Source organism: Tachyglossus aculeatus, chromosome X1 (genome assembly GCF_015852505.1).
Source record: "Tachyglossus aculeatus isolate mTacAcu1 chromosome X1, mTacAcu1.pri, whole genome shotgun sequence".
NCBI lineage: Eukaryota > Metazoa > Chordata > Mammalia > Monotremata > Tachyglossidae > Tachyglossus > Tachyglossus aculeatus.
In genome coordinates, this window is record NC_052101.1 from 130,964,326 (window position 1) to 130,971,104 (window position 6,779).

The window sequence follows — 6,779 nt, forward strand, 5'->3', positions numbered from 1 at the left end:
TGTGGCCCCCCACCGGGGCAATGGCCGCGGGCCGGCCACGTGCCGGCCACTTGGCCGCATTGTGTGCGAAAGAGACTTCATTCAGATCAGATGGCGTGGATGCACCTTGGGCTGGGGGCGAGAAGGCAGGACGGACGGACGGGCGGTGTGTGGCCCCCCACCGGGGCACTGGCCGCGGGCCGGCCACGTGCCGGCTGCTTGGCCACGTTGTGTGTGAAAGAGACTTCATTCAGATCAGATGGCGTGGATGCACCTTGGTCTGGGGGCGAGAAGGCAGGACAGATGGAAGGGCGGCGTGTGGCCCCCCCACCGGGGCGCTGGCCGCGTGCCAGCCACGTGCCGGCCACTTGGCCGCGTTGTGTGTGAAAGAGACTTCATTCAGATCAGATGGCGTGGATGCATCTTGGGCTGGGGGCGAGAAGGCAGGACGGACGGATGAGCGGCGTGTGGCCCCCCCACCGGGGCACTGGCCGCGGGCCGGCCACGTGCCGGCCACTTGGCCGCGTTGTGTGCGAAAGAGACTTCATTCAGATCAGATGGCATGGATGCACCTTGGGCTGAGGGCGAGAAGGCGGGACGGACGGATGAGCGGTGTGCGGCCCCCCCACTGGGGCACTGGCCGCGGGCCACGTGCTGGCCACTTGGTCGCGTTATGTCAGAAAGAGACTTCATTCAGATCAGATGGTGTGGATGCACCTTGGGCTAGGGGCAAGAAGGCGGGACGGACGGACGGGTGGCGTGTGGCCCCCCCACCGGGGCACTGGCCGCGGGCCGGCCACGTGCCGGCCACTTGGGCACGTTGTGTCAGAAAGAGACTTCATTCAGATCAGATGGCGTGGATGCACCTTGGGCTGGGGGCGAGAAGGCAGGACGGACGGACGGGCGGCGTGCGGCCCCCCCACCGGGGCACTGGCCGCGGGCCGGCCACGTGCCGGCCACTTGGCCGCGTTGTGTCAGAAAGAGACTTCATTCAGATCAGATGGCGTGGATGCACCTTGGGCTGGGGGCGAGAAGGTGGGATGGACGGACGGATGGAGGGAGGGAGGGAGGGACACCGGGGACGGGCCCGGACCTGTTCCGTCCGCCTCATGCTACCGCCACCATCTTCGCGGGACCTGGGAAATCAGGGATCCCCACGGCAACCTCCACTCCCTTTGGAAAGCACTGTTGGGCTTTCCCCAGGAGGGATTGTTCCCTCCATCCCAAAGTGACTCTTCCCGTTTCCTCGGGACAGGAGCCCTGCGCCATTTTGTTTTTTGTGGTAATTGTTAAGCGCTCACTCTGTGCCAAGCACGGTTCTAGTCCATGGGGCAGCTATAGGTGGAGGGAGGTCACGGGAATGGGGGGGATCCGTTCCCGCGCCCGGCCCGGCTCCGTCGCGCAGGCCCAGTCCGACCGACCGACCACCCGACGGGCGCGCGCAGGGACCGACGAGCGGGAAAATGGCGGCGCAGGCGCGTTCCCGCCTCCGTCGAAGGCCGACGCCCCGACACCACCCCGCCGGTCCCGCCGGTCCCGCCGCCCCCCTCATGGCCTCGTCTGTGCATCTGGTCAGGCCTCGATGGCGTCCCCGGGCCCGGCCCGGCCCGGCGCGGCAGGCGTCAGGCGGCAGGAAAGGCGTCTCCCGGGACGGCGGGACGCGCACCGACGGACCGGGCCGCGGCTCTCCCGCCTCTGGACACCATCAGCCACCGCCCGACAGACTGCGGCTCCGTGCGGCCCGCTCTCAACTTTTGTCCACAGGCCTCCAACCGACGGTTAGCCATCTTTCCCATCGACCTCCTTGCCGTCTTTCTCGCCTATCATTGGCTGCGTCCCCTGTGACGTCATCACGTCGTTCTGCCCTCTGTGCGAGGCCCACCCCCTTCCTCCTTCGGGAACGTTCTGTGAGGGGCGGGAAACCCGGGCATCATTCATTCATTCAATCGTATTTATTGAGGGCTTACTGTATGAAACGCACTGTACTAAGCGCTTGGAAATGATCATGATGGTATTTGTTAAGCGCTTACTCTGTGTCGAGCCCCGGAAAGTACAATAAAGCAATAAGGAGAGACAATCCAGGCCCACAGCGGGCTAGAAGGGGGAAGACAGACATCGATATGAGTCAACAGGCAGCAATATACAGAAATAAAACTCTAGATATATACATGTGTGCTGTGGGGTGGGGAGAGGGAGGAGGAGGGGAGGAGCGAGTCAGGGTGGCCCGGAGGGGAGTGGGTGATGAGAAAAAGTGGGGTTTAGTCTGGGAAGGCCTCTTGGAGGAGGTGAGCTTCCAGTAAGGCTTTGAAGGTGGGGAGGAGTGATCGTCTGGCAGATTTGAGGAGGGAGGGCGTTCCAGGCCAGATAGGATGTGGGCTCGCATCTCCTCCAGCCTTCAAGACATCTCTACTTGGATGTCCTCCCATCACCTCAAATTTAATATGTCCCAAACAGAGCTCCTTATCTTCCAACCTAAACCCTGCCCTCCCCTTCACTTTCCCATCACTGCCGACAGCACCTCCATCCTTCCTGTCTCATCAGCCCGTCACTTTGGCCTTACCCTTGACTCCTCTCTCTCTTTCAATCAATCAATCAATCAATTGTATTTATTGAGCACTTACTGTGTGCAGAGCACTGTACTAAGCGCTTGGGAAGTACAAGCTGGCAACACATAGAGACAGTCCCTACCCAACAGTGGGCTCACAGTCTAGAAGGGGGAGACAGAGAACAAAACCAAACATGCTAACAAAATAAAATAAATAGAATAGATAGGTACAAGTGAAATAAATAAATAAATAGAGTAATAAATATGTACAAACATATATACATATATACAGGTGCTGTGGGGAAGGGAAGGAGGTAAGATGCGGAGGATGGAGAGGGGGACGAGGGGGAGAGGAAGGAAGGCTCTCAGTCTGGGAAGGCCTCCTGGAGGAGATGAGCTCTCACTAGGGCCTTGAAGGGAGGAAGAGAGCTAGCTTGGCGGATGGGCAGGGGGAGGGCATTCCAGGCCCGGGGGAGGACGTGGGCCGGGGGTTGATGGTGGGACAGGAAGGCAGAGTAGGTGCGAATGAGGTTGTCGTTAATGTAACTTGGTGTAACTTGGGGTTGTAACTTTCAATCCCATATTCCTTTTGTCACCAAATCCTGTCGGTCCCACCTTCACAACATCGCGAAAATCCACTATTTAATCTCCATCCACACTGCTACCACATTAATCCAATCACTCATCCTATCCTACCTGGATTACTGCATCGGACTCCTTGCTGATCTCCCCGCCTCCTGCTTCTCTCTAATCCAGTCCTTACTTCACTCTGCTACTCGGATCATTTTTCTACAAAAAAACGTTCAGGACATGTCACCCCACTCCTGAAAAACCTCCAGCGTTTGCCCATCCACCTCCGCATCAAACGAAAACTCACCATTGGCTTTAAAGCCGTCCATCGCCTTGACCCGTCTTCCTCTCCTCGCTTCTCTCCTTCTACAACTCAGCCCACAGACTTGGCTCCTCTAGTGCTAACATTCTCACTGTGCCTCCATCTCACCTATCTTGCCGTAGACCCTTCTTCCATGCCCTGCCTCTGGCCTGGAATGCCCTTCCTTCTCTAATCCGATGGACAATTACTGCCCCCCCCCCACAAAAAAAAGCCTTGTTGAAGACACATCTCCTCCAGGAGACCTTCCCTGACTATTCATTCAATCGTATTTATTGAGCGCTTACTTGGGAAGTACAAATTGGCAACATATAGAGACGGTGCCTACCCAACAACGGGCTCAAAGTCTAGAAGACTAACCCGTTCTACTTTTCCCACTCCCTTCTGTATCGCCCTGACTTGTTCCCTTTGTTCTCCCCTCCTCCCAGCCCCACAGCACTTACGTCTTGTCTTATGCTGTCGAGTCGTCTCTGACCCAGAGAGACACCATGGACACATCTCTCCTAGAACGCCTCACTCCCCTCAGCGGTTGCACGCCACTTATGTACATATCTGTAATTTATTTGTTTATCTTAATGTCAGCCCCTTCCCCCACCCGACTGTACGTTCTCTGTGGGCAGGAAATGTGTCTGTTTATTGTTTGTACTGTACTCTCACAAGCGTTTTATACAGTGCTGTGCACACGGCAAGTGCTCAATAAATCGACTGAATGGATGAATGAATGAAGAGAGATGTCTTGAACACAAGAGGAAATGCAAGAGTGCAGAGAGGGAGAGAGATCAGGGCCCGAGATGTAGATTTGGGTAGTAATAATAATAATGACGATGGTATTTATTAAGCACTTACTATGTGCCAAGCACTATTCTAAGTGTTGGGGTCGATACAAGGTGATCAGGTTATCCTGAGCGGGGCTCACAGTCTTACTCCCCATTTTACAGATGAGGTAACTGAGGCACAGAGAAGTTAAGTTGTGGTTGGAGGCCTTCCCAGACTGAGCCCCCTCCTTCCTCTCCCCCTCCTCCCTCTCCCCATCCCCCCTGCCTTACCTCCTTCCCCTCCCCACAGCACCTGTAAAGATGTATATATGTTTGTACATATTTATTACTCGATTTATTTATTTTACTTGTACATATTTATTCTATTTATTTTATTTGGTTTATATGTTTTGTTTTGTTGTCTGTCTCCCCCTTCTAGACTGTGAGCCCGCTGTTGGGTAGGGACCCGTCTCTATATGTTGCCAACTTGTACTTCCCAAGTGATTAGTACAGTGCTCTGCACACAGGAAGCGCTCAATAAATATGATTGAATGAATGAAAGTCCTGAGTGTTAGCAGCTGATCTGAGCAGAGAAGCAGCGTGGCTCAGTGGAAAGAGCTTGGGCTTGGAAGTCAGAGGTCATGGCTTCAAATCCCAGCTCCGTCAACTGTCAGCTGGATGACTTTGGGCAAGTCATCTAATTGTGTTGCCAATTTGTACTTCCCAAGCGCTTAGTACAGTGCTCTGCACATAGTAAGCACTCAATAAATACAATTGATTGATTGATTGATTGATCTAACTTCCCTGTGCCTCAGTTACCTCATCTGTAAAACGGGGATGAAGACTGTGAGCCCCACGTGGGACAACCTGATCATCATCATCATCATCATCATCAATCATATTTATTGAGCGCTTACTGTGTGCAGAGCACTGTACTGAGCGCTTGGGAAGTACAAGTTGGCAACATATAGAGACAGTCCCTACCCAACAGTGGGCTCACAGTCTAAAAGGGGGATCACCTTGTATCCTCCCCAGCGCTTAGAACAGTGCTTTGCACATAGTAAGCACTTAACAAATGCCATCATCATTATTATTATTATCTGTGGTCCCAATGGGCTGTGGCAAATTAATAGGAGGACACCCGGCAGCTCCCAGCTGCGGGGAATCCACAAAATCTGAGCTGGGATAACCGAGTCATTAAAGTCTTGGTCTGGAGTGAATGGGTGAACATGATCAAATCCTGAGTTGTTGATGGATGACTGTGTACACATCTCCTTAGTGACTCACTGTCCTTCTTCTTTGGCAGGGGTCTAGGTCCAGAGCGCAGATGGGTGGGAGAGGTGGGGCGATGCCTTCCTCGTGCAATCCCAAATCCTCTGTGCTCAGAAGGAGGGAGGGGGGAATGAGGGGGCCAGTGTCCACTCCTTCGGTGCAGATCTAGGCCCCAGATGCAAGGGTAAAATATCCCTGTAAGATATCCCGGGACATTCATTTATTCATTCAATCGTATTGATTGAGCACTTACTGTGGGCAGAGCATAATAATGATAATAATAATAATGGTATTTGTTAAGCATTTACTATGGGCAAAGCACTGTTCTAAGCACTGGGGAGGTTACAAGGTGATCAGGTTGTTCCACGGGGGGGCTCACAGTTGTAATCCTCATTTTACAGATGAGGGAACTGAGGCACAGAGAAGTTAAGTGACTGGCCCAAAGTCACACAGCTGACAGTTGGTGGAGTCGGGACTTGAACCCATGACCTCTGACTCCAAAGCCCGGGCTCTTTCCACTGAGCCACACTGCTTCCCCACATCCACTACTAACTAGAAAAAAACATTGTCAGATCTCATACTGCTGCCTATTGTCATCTTTGTTCTTCCTCCTGCTCCCACAATTTACATTTCACCTCCACTGGTCTCTCTAGACTGTGAGCCCACTTGTTGGGTAGGGACCGTCTCTATATGTTGCCAGCTTGTACTTCCCAAGTGCTTAGTACAGTGCTCTGCACACAGTAAGCGCTCAGTAAATACGATTGATTGATTGAGAGCTCCTCGAGGGCAGGAAATGTCCCAAGTTCTTCTGTAGTGCGTTCAGCTCGGTGGGCTTCCGATGAATGCCGCTGCTTGATTGATTGGTAAAGCAAGAGGGACAATAGGTGTGGCCTAATAGATGACCAATGGATCAATTGATCCATCAGTGGTACTTATTGCAAGCTTACCATGTGCAGAGCACTGCACTAAGTGCTGGGGAGGGTAGAAGCCCCGGAGTGAAACAGCGTGGCCCAGTGGAAAGACAACTGGCCCCGGAGTCAGAGGACCTGGTTTCTAATCCTGGCTTCGCCACTTTGAAGCAGCATGGCGTAGTGGACGGACTGGGTTCTAATCCCGGCTCCACCGCTTGTCTGCTGTACGATCTCGGGCAAGTCACTTCACTTGGCTGTGCCTCAGTCACCTCGTCTGTAAAATGGGGATTTAGACTACGGGGCCCATGGGCGACAGGGACTGTGTACTATCGGCTCAGCTTGTATCTACCTCAGCACTTAGGACAGTGCTTGACCCGTAGTAAGTGCTTAACAAATACCATCATCGGTCATTTTTATCATTATTATTG